Source organism: Arachis hypogaea, unplaced genomic scaffold, assembly GCF_003086295.3.
Source record: "Arachis hypogaea cultivar Tifrunner unplaced genomic scaffold, arahy.Tifrunner.gnm2.J5K5 arahy.Tifrunner.gnm2.scaffold_121, whole genome shotgun sequence".
NCBI classification, from domain to species: domain Eukaryota; kingdom Viridiplantae; phylum Streptophyta; class Magnoliopsida; order Fabales; family Fabaceae; genus Arachis; species Arachis hypogaea.
In genome coordinates this window covers 27,878-37,734 of record NW_027255522.1, presented here as the reverse complement: position 1 = coordinate 37,734, position 9,857 = coordinate 27,878, and the positions used below count along the sequence as shown (strand labels likewise).

The following is a 9,857-nucleotide window of genomic DNA, read 5'->3' as shown; positions in this document are numbered from 1 at the left end:
TGCTTTTAACTCTCAATTACTCTTTTCTGTTTGTCTAACTAATCCTATTAAACACTATTGTTGCTTATCATCATCTTGTGGGATCGACCCTTACTCACGTAAGGTATTACTTACGACCCGGACTGTCGTAGTGCGGTTACAAATCCGCACCACGCGTCAGGGTTTTTGTGATCCACGCGTGTGGATGGATGATGCAATGTAAATCTTGCTTTTCCATGTGTTCCCCATTTCATGCTTTCCTCTTCATACCTTTGTCCATCCTGCCTTTTCAATCTGAAATAACTACAAACACTCAAGGCTCTAGTGGATCAAAGGAAGATTAAAAATTATCAAAATAAGGATTTAAAAGAATATTTTCACATTAAGACAAATTAAGGAGAACACAAAACCTGCTATTTCATTGAATAAATGAGAAAAGGTTGTTAAAAGACTCAAATTTAACAAAGATAAACCCTAAAAGCGGTTTATCAACCCTTCTTGTCTCATTGAGTTCATAACCTCATTTCACTCTCAAACCACATTTTCATCCCAAATTGCACTACATTAGCCCAATCTTCATCACTATTTATCCACCTTTACTCAACCAAAAAAATACAAGGGATAACCAAGGCATCTTCATCAGGCCACAAAAAAAGAAAAGGAAAAAGAGCCTGTTGTTGAAGAAGAAAGAATTAAATTTGATCAATGGAAGTTTCAAATCATCATTTCATGAATACAATATATATGGATGAACTCCAAGGAATATTACCAGAAATCCCTTTTCAGCTGCCCGAAGGTGATTGCCCAGAAATAAGAGAGAAGATAAGAAAAAAGAAATGGGAGGCACTCACTAGCCCGATCACCAGAATCAATTGCCAACATCATAAGAGAATATTATGCTAATGCAACGACGATGGATACAACCATTCTCACCACTTACAAAGCTATGTAAGGGGTGTGGAGGTTGATTTTAGCCCGAAGACCATCATGAGGTTCTGGGCCTAAGGGCAGCACATTTTGATGAGCCTGGTTATCAGGAGAGAATAAATGGTAAATCCATATTATGATTGAAATTTCTAGTGATATCTGTGTGATTAATACTGATTGGAAGATGGATGTTTATGGAGGGCACAAACACCTGAGAAGGAAGGATCTTGCCCTGAAGCAAAAGGGTGGTTATGAACTTATAAAAAGATTAATTTTGGGCATTGTTAACACATCAGAAGTCCAACAAAGAAAGGGCCATCATGCTGCACTGCATTATGATATGAGGGGAGATAAAATTCCATGAGATCATTGTAAAAGACATTCAAATGACCTCTGAAGAAAGTTTAAACTGAATCTTGGCTTCACTACCCAAGGCACCATCATGCGGTTATGCATAAAAACCAGGGGTGCCATTAGAGGATGCAAATCCAATTTGGCTGAATCCGGGCATGCCAATTGACTCTGGAAAGGATGATGAATGTTACAGTTGCCCAGCCACGGAGAAAACCACAAAGAAGGGAAGGAAGAGAAGAACCACAAGGAGAGGAACAACAGGAAGAACAACAGGGAAGAGAACAAGAAGAAAAGCCACCATTCTCAGTACAAACCACCATGGAAATGAGCCAAATACAAGAAGCTATAGAAAGGATGGCTCAACAATACACAGAAGGTCAAGAAAAATAAGAAGAGTTCCAATTACAGTACATGAGAGAGCGCAAGAAGACAGAAAGAGCTCCAACTGAGAATGATGGACCAGCAGAGAAATTTTCAAGCAAGATTTTTGGGAATCACAAAGGGAGCAATCTGCCCAGTTTTAAGAATCCTTCAACCAGCTGTCCAAACAACAAGATAAGGCCAACAAGGTTACATCCTAAACCTGTTCAACTGGAAGAAATGGTGCACCATACAGTTGGAGAAGCTAGACATAAGGCACAGGATGGGTATGACATGAGATACTCAAGCATAGCTTGACTATCTAGTGGGGCAGCCTACCTTTTCTGAATCAAGAATCCCACCATTTGAAAAGCGTCCAGTCGTCCATGTCAGGCACAAATAGAAAGATGCAAGGAAAATGAAGAAAGGAGTGTAGCAACAGTCGAAGGATGCTGGACTGTAGGATGAGGCTGTTTGGAACTGAAAAGCAACTAGAAAGAAAGAAGGAGCAAAAAGAAACAAGACCCGAAAAAGAAAGGAGAATCGAGTAAAGGAAAGCAACCAAAAGAATGAAAATGTGGTATTGTTCTTTGTTCATCAACAAGAAAGAACATGTCTTCATGTTTAGTTCACTTTAACTTGAAATCACTTGAATTCTGTCTTTTTGTCTTCTTTAAATTCCAATTAAGTGTTTTAGTCTAAGTGCCTGGTTAATTTCACTTGCTTGAATGTATGCTTGTTCCCTTGTTTTTAATTAAATAAAAGAAATATTTGAACAGAAGTGAAATTAGTTCCATTTGATAAGGAATAAAATAATGATTTGAGTGGTGGTATGTATGTCTAATTATGTAGCTAGCTCACTAATAATGAATAAATAGGTAGAGTGTCCCTCTTTAGTGTAATTTTTGCTGCTGGTCTATGAATCTTAGCAAATAGAAATTCCTTGAAGAAAGAAAACAAATCAAAAGAAAGAAAAAGAAAAGCCAAAAGTGGCAACAAAATAGAAGAAACAAAAACAAGGCTAGACACAATAGCTTGGACCTTAAGACTATGCATGTGTGTCTTGTACTGGATCTGCTGGGATGTTATGATATTTAATAAACACTTGGTAACTTGGATTAACTAATCGGGATTATAAACCAAAAGTCCATTATCAAGAGCAACCTAGTTACAAGGCATTTAGTAACCTAAAGAGGTGCTGGGCACTAATGTCTTAAGAAGAATTGTGAGCCAAGTATCTGTGGTGAATATGTGTTGAGTGAAAATAAGCTAAGAAGATGCTACAACACATGACACTAAGCTACGAATGAGAAATAAGTTCCCAGGAAAAGAAAAACAAAGAAAAGCAATTACCAATGATGGATGAATAATAAGAGGTCATAACAATATGCTAGTTGAGGCTTAAAAGAGACATTCCCTACCTAGGATAAAAAAAAAGTGAGCTGCAACATTTTTGCATAAAACCCCATGATTAAGGTCAATGACTTGGCTGATATGGACATTACCCTCTGTTTCATGCATTCTTCTCAATAATTCATTGCTTGTTTGGGGACAATCAAGATTTAAGTTTGGTGTTGTGATGCCAAGGCATCTTAGGCTAGTTTTACTAGCCTTTTTCTTCTGATTTCATTAGGTTTTATGTACTTTCTTGAGCTATAAGTAAGCAATTGAGTTAAAAATACATGTATGCCTATATTCATTCAATGATGGTTATTTTGATGCAATTTCATAAGAATTATGCCATAGTTACTTGTGTGCTAAGAATGATGAGAGTTCTTATGACTTTACCAAGGCTTTGATGTATGTATTGGTTGATGACAGGTAAAGAAATGCATGGAAGGAGGTTGAAGAATGGCTATGGAAAGGATGAAGAGGAAGCAATGTTGGTGGCCAAAGTTGCACCACCACATTGCCTTCAAACATTGAGAAGGAAGGCAGAGCAAAATCTGCTGCATAATTCTGATACCCCATGTTGGAGGGAGCATTGGGTGAGCCAATGTTACCTGTAACGCTTGATACAAAGTTACTTTTTGGAAAATTTGGAAAACGGTGGCGACGCGTACGCATGCTTATACGCGCACGCGTGGATTGTGCAATTTTGACAATCCACGCACACGCGTAGGTGACGCGCACGGGATGGATAGGCCTACGTTGGAGGAAACGTTGCCAGTCCAAAGTTGAGGCCAACGTGCGCGATCTGAGCTCCAAAATCATGATTTTTGAAAATGCGGCATCGATGCGCACGCGTATTGCTACGCGTACGCATGAGCGTGAAAATTGGCAATCCACGCGCACGCGTATATGACGTGCAGCGTGGATGAATCAACGTTGGAGGGGGCGTTGTTGATCCAACACTAATGCCAACGTCTTCGAAAACGTTTTTAAAAGTTGAAGTTTGGGAATTTGGCATCCACGCGCACGCATAGCAACGCGGATGCGTGACCTGGTAAATTGTACTATCCACGCGCACGCGTAGGTCACGCGTACGCGTGGACAAGAAAATGTTGGCACTTCAACGTTGAGTCAAACGTTGCTCAAAACTTCCAAAATCAACTTTCTCTGAAGGACATTTGACTCAGTGTTGGCCCTCAAACGTGGACTCCAACGTGAGCATAAGAACAACTGCAATTCAAGCATATCTCTTCCAACAGCAAGGGAAGCCAATTGGAGCAACTTCAACCCATTTCAATTAAGGCCAAAGTCCAATTCAGACCCTGAAGATCAATGGAAGAAAGTGTATAAATAGCTTAGAATTCAAGTTAGTTGGAGGGGCTTACACACTGTATTAAAACTCTGCCCAATTTTCCTCTTTCTGAAACTTTTCAATTCTGCAATATATTTTCCAGATTTAATTTTCATTTTGCTATGAACAACTAAACCCTTTCATTGGGTTAGGGAGCTCTATGTAACTCAATGGATAAATATTAGTTTTCATGCTTCTTCTTGTTTCTTTTCTTTGATCTTGCTAGAAAGCTTTCATTCTTCATCCCAGTGGATAGTTGTCTTGGGAAAGAAGCTATCCATAATTGGATCTCCTCTGAACCTTGGAAGAGAATGATGAGATCATGCTAGAAATGCTTTCTCACATTGGGATTAGATTGGGGTTTGGATGGATATCGTGACATGTAATCCTACCAACACTTTGATCTATGAATATGTGTGGTATAATCAGTGACCATATCTCATATCTCCCATAGAGCACTTAAATCAAGGAATTTGGCAATTTTTTATGCTTAGAGAGATTGGATTGCCAATGAATTGGATCTAATCACCTAAGATTGCCAAGAAGATCAATGAATGCATTGATTCAGGAAGAGATGAAAATGAATTTAATTTGATCCAAAGAACTATAACATCTCCTGACCCTAATGAGCTTTCCGATCTCTGATCTACCCATTCTTTTATATTCTGTCTTTAATTTGATGCCCCAATTTCCCGATCCGATTTACTTTCTTGCGTTTAAGCTTCTACCCTTTAATTACTTGCAATTTAAGTTTCTGTTCTTTTATTCTGCATTTAATTTCTGTTTCTTTAATTTCTTACAATATAAGTTTCCCCGCCAATTTACATTCTGCAACACCAATTCAATTATAATTTCGCTCAACTAGAACAATTCTCCAATTAACATTGATCAACCAACCAATCCCTGTGGGATTCGACCTCACTCTACAGTGAGTTTTTACTTCACGAAAATCCGGTGCACTTGCCGGTAGAAAATTGTTGAGAGACAGTTTTTAGGACATCAAGTTTATGGCGCCGTTGCCGGGGATTGGTTTTGAATTGACAATTACTAAATTGGAGGATAATTAGATTGAGCATTTTTCTTTTCTTTTGTTAATTGAATTTCAATTTCTGTTTTTACATTTACTTTCTGCAATTTTAGTTGTTTCTCTTTATTTTTCTTTACTTCCTTACTTTCCAGCAAAACTAATACACTGACTCATTAACTGTTTGATTAATTGCCTCAAATGCTCTAACCACACATTCTCATTAACTGTGAAATCTTCACTTGCTAGTTGCTGCTTATTTGGTACTTATATGACAGGTAGAAGAAGGGTTTCACCTCTTTTGACAGTGAACCGGGGAGAACCTTCCTGAGATTATGGAGGAAAGCAAGAGGAAAGAAGGCTATTGGTATAGATGAAGAGGAGGAAGACTTGGATATAAACATGGAGAATGATATGGAAAACCATCAGGAAGGAGAGGTGAACAATCATGCCAGAGGAGGTGCAGCCAACCCTGCTCGACAAGAGAGGAGAGTTCTAGGCTCCTACATCAATCCAAACCGAGAAACTGTGGTAGCAGCATTCAAAAGCTAACTATCCATGATAATAATTTCGAATTGAAGCCTCAGCTCATCACTCTCGTGCAAAAAAATTGTTTTTTCGGAGGAAGTTCCCAGAAGACCCTAATCAGCATCGCACTACATTCATAAAGATCTGTGATACAGTTAAATCTAATGGTGTTCATCCTTACACCTATAGATTGCTACTGTTTCCATTTTCTTTGAGGGGCAAAGCATCCAAATATCTAGAATCATTTCCCAAAGAAAGCTTTACAACCTGGGAGGATGTGGTGAATAGATTCCTAGCAAAGTTCTACCTTCCTCAGAGAGTGAATAAAATGAGGTGCAAACATTCAGACAGCAGGATGGTGAAACCTTATATGAAGCCTGGGAGAGATTCAAACACCTGACAAGGAAATGTCCCCCTGATATGTTTAATGAATGGGTGCAATTGCATATCTTTTATGAAGGACTTTCCTATGAATCAAAGAAAGCTATAGACCACTCATCTGGTGAATCCCTTAACAAGAAGAAGACCATTGAAAAAATCCATTGATGTGATAGAAACAGTGGCTGATAATTAGTATTTTTATGCCTTAGACAAAAGCAACAACAGGGGAGTTATGGAGCTAAACCATATGGATGCAATCCTGGCCCAGAATAAGATGATCACTAAGCAACAAGCTGATTTGACCAAGCAAATGGAGAAGAATCAGGGTGCAGCCATCCATACTCAACCAACACCTCAAGGAGAGTTGGACACAGAGGAAGGAGTTAACTGGGAGGAAGCCAATAGCCTTCCTCCTCTTGCCTCCCTCCTTAATCCAGGAAGGTTCTCTCCGGTTCACTGTCAAAAGAGGTTGAAACCCCTCTTCTACCTATCATACAAGTACCAAAACAAGCAGCAACCAGCAACTGAAGATTTCACAGTTAATGAGAAGGTGTGGTTAGAGCAATTGAGGCAATTAATCAAACAATTAATGAGTCAGTGTATTAGTTTTGTTGGAAAGTAAGGAAGTAAAGAAAAATAGAGAGAAACAACTAAAATTGAAGAAAGTAAATGTAACAGCAGAAATTGAAATTCAATTAACAAAAGAAAAGAAAATTATCAAATCTAGTTATCCTCCAATTTAGTAATTGTCACTACAAAACAATCCCCGGAAACGGTGCCATAAACTTGATGTCCTGAAAACTGTCTCTCAACAATTTTCTACCGGCAAGTGCACCGGATTGTCGTCAAGTAAAAAACATACTGTATAGTGAGGTCAAATCCCACATGGATTGGTTGGTTGATCAATGTTAATTGGAGAATTATTCTAGTTGAGCGAAATCAGAATTAAATTGCTGTTGTAGAATGTAAATTGGCAGAAAACTTAAATTGTAAGAAATTAAAGGAACAGAAATTAAATTGCAGAATAAAAAGAACAGAAATTTAAATTGCAAGTAATTAAAGGGCAGAAGCTTAAACTGCAAGAAAGTAAATGAGAATGGGAAATTGGGCATCAAATTAAAGACAGAATGTAAAAGAATGGGTAGATCAGAGATGGGAAAGCTCATGGGGGTCAGGAGATGTTATAATTCTCTGGATCAAATTCATTTTCATCTCTTCCTCAATCAATACATTCATTGATCTCCTTGGCAATCTTAGGTGATTAGATCCCAATTCCTTGGCAATATAATCTCTTTAAGCATGAACAATTGCCCAATTCCTTGATTTAAGTGCTCTTGGGAAGAGATGAGGTATGGTCACTGATTATACCACATATATTCATAGATCAAAGTGTTGGTAGGATTACATGTCATGATATCCATCCAAACCTCAATCTAATCCAATGTGAGAAAGTATTTCTAGCATGATCTCCTCATTCTTCTTCCAAGGTTCAGAGGAGATCCAATTATGGATAGCTTCTTTCCCAAGACAACTATCCACTGGGATGAAGAACGAAACCTTTCTAGCAAGATCAAGAGAAAAGAAAGAAGAAGAAGCATGAAAACTAACATTTATACATTAAATTACACAGAGCTCTCTAACTGATGAACGAAACTTTTGTGTGGTCTAGAATTCCACTAATGAATTCTCGTTGTAAAGTATATTTTCTAAACCAACAATAGTCGTTCATACAAAAATTGTGTTTGTCACTAGTACAAACCCCTAAATTTATAAACCAAAGTATAGGAACCTCGGGTTGTTCTCCCTAGGAATTACAATAAAGTGCCTTGTTATTGGTTATGGAGCATGTTTGGGTTTTTGATAAGAGGCATGAAAGGTAAATGGAAAGGAAATAAACTAACAAAAAGGTCTTGGCAAGGTTAGGTGGTCAAGGATCTCTATCCTAATCACTAACCACAGCATGAGAATTGGAAAGGATCAATCCCACTAAGTTAACCCCTAACTAATAGTAGAGGAAAGTCAAGTGAGCTATATCAATCCAAGTCCATAAGTCCTAGTTCTACACCTAATCAATTGGTGAGATCTAGCATTAATGGCTCCCAATCGTCAATCACTCGGACATTAGTGACTCAAGAGTTTCCTAAGTTACCTTCCAAGCCAAGAGCACAAAATTCTACTCTAAGATCCAACCAAGCATTTTATCAAACACTTGGAAGGCATAAAAGGAAAGCATAGTAAAATTGCAAGGAATATAAATCTACACTACTCAATTGTAAGGAATCAATAATAGCAATTAAGATGAACATAAAAAGGACATAGAAACATAAAATTGCATTGAAAGAAATCAAGATCCAATAATGGTTCACCAACATAAAAGAGATCAAAATAAGAAATTAACAAGTAAAAAAAACTAGAAGATCAAAGATGTAATAACAAGAATTAAGAGTGAAAGCTAAATCAAAACAAGAATTGAAAATTGGATTTGAGAAAATTAAACCTAAACTACCCTAAATTCTAGAGAGAAGGGAGAGCTTCTCTCTCTAGAATTCTACCTACAACATGATGAAAACTAAACTATGACTACTTGGTTCATTTCCCCTTCAATCCTTGGGTTCAATAGCATCAGAAATGAGTTGGATTGGGCCCAAAATGCTTCAGAAATCGCTGGGGGGGCGATTTCACTTTAGTGGGCCACGGACAGCATCGGCGCGCCACGCGTACATGGCGCGTGCGCGCCCCTGAACGCGGAGTAACATATGGTAAATTTATATCATTTCGAAGCTCCGGATGTTAGCTTTCTAACGCAATTGGAACAGTCTCATTTGACCTGTGTAGCTCAAGTTATGGTCGATTGAGTGTGAAGAGGTCAGGCTTGACAACTTTACGGTTCCTTCATTTCTTCATGAGTTCTCCCACTTGCATGCTTTTCTCCTCACTTCTTCCATCCAGTACTTGCCTTATGAACCTGAAATCACTCAAAAAATATATCAATACATATGAAATGTTAATTAAGAGAATGCATGAGTATGTGAAAAGTGGGAATCATAGGTAGCTAGGTTATTATTAGAATTGTATAGGTTATTATATGTGTTAGGTGAGAGCTTAAGCTAATCAAAAGACTCAAATTTCAAGCTCACTTGACCATATGCATCCTACCTTGACCCTAGCCCCATTAAAACCTATGAATAAGTCCTCCTGATGAATGTATGCATGCATTGAATAATTGTTGATTGTTAGATGAAAACAAATTATGGAAAGCATGATTAAAAGAGAATTGAGTGATCAACCCTATACACTTGAGCAACTAAAGCAGATACACTCCGGTGAGGGTTTGATGCTCAATTCCTTGTTCTCGGCTTTCATGAGTTTTCCTTCATGCAAGTCTATTTGAACTTCATTTTGATATTTGAATTGGTAGAGTTTGTGAGTCGTCATATGACCTTTGTCCTACTTGCTCATATATGTTCTTGGAGATTGATTTACTTTTAACCAAGTAGGTAGAATCATATTGCATTTAGTTGCATGCATGTAGATAGGTTCATATAGTTTATTTGCATTGAA

General features: G+C 37.9%; 1 non-coding gene across 1 annotated transcript; it reads right to left on the bottom strand.

Moving 5' to 3' along the window:
• Nucleotides 1-6,234: 6,234 nt before the first annotated feature.
• LOC114927287 (small nucleolar RNA R71) lies at nt 6,235-6,340 on the bottom strand. The gene has a single exon (XR_003817630.1). It is a non-coding gene; the product is annotated as a small nucleolar RNA R71 (small nucleolar RNA).
• Nucleotides 6,341-9,857: the final 3,517 nt, after the last annotated feature.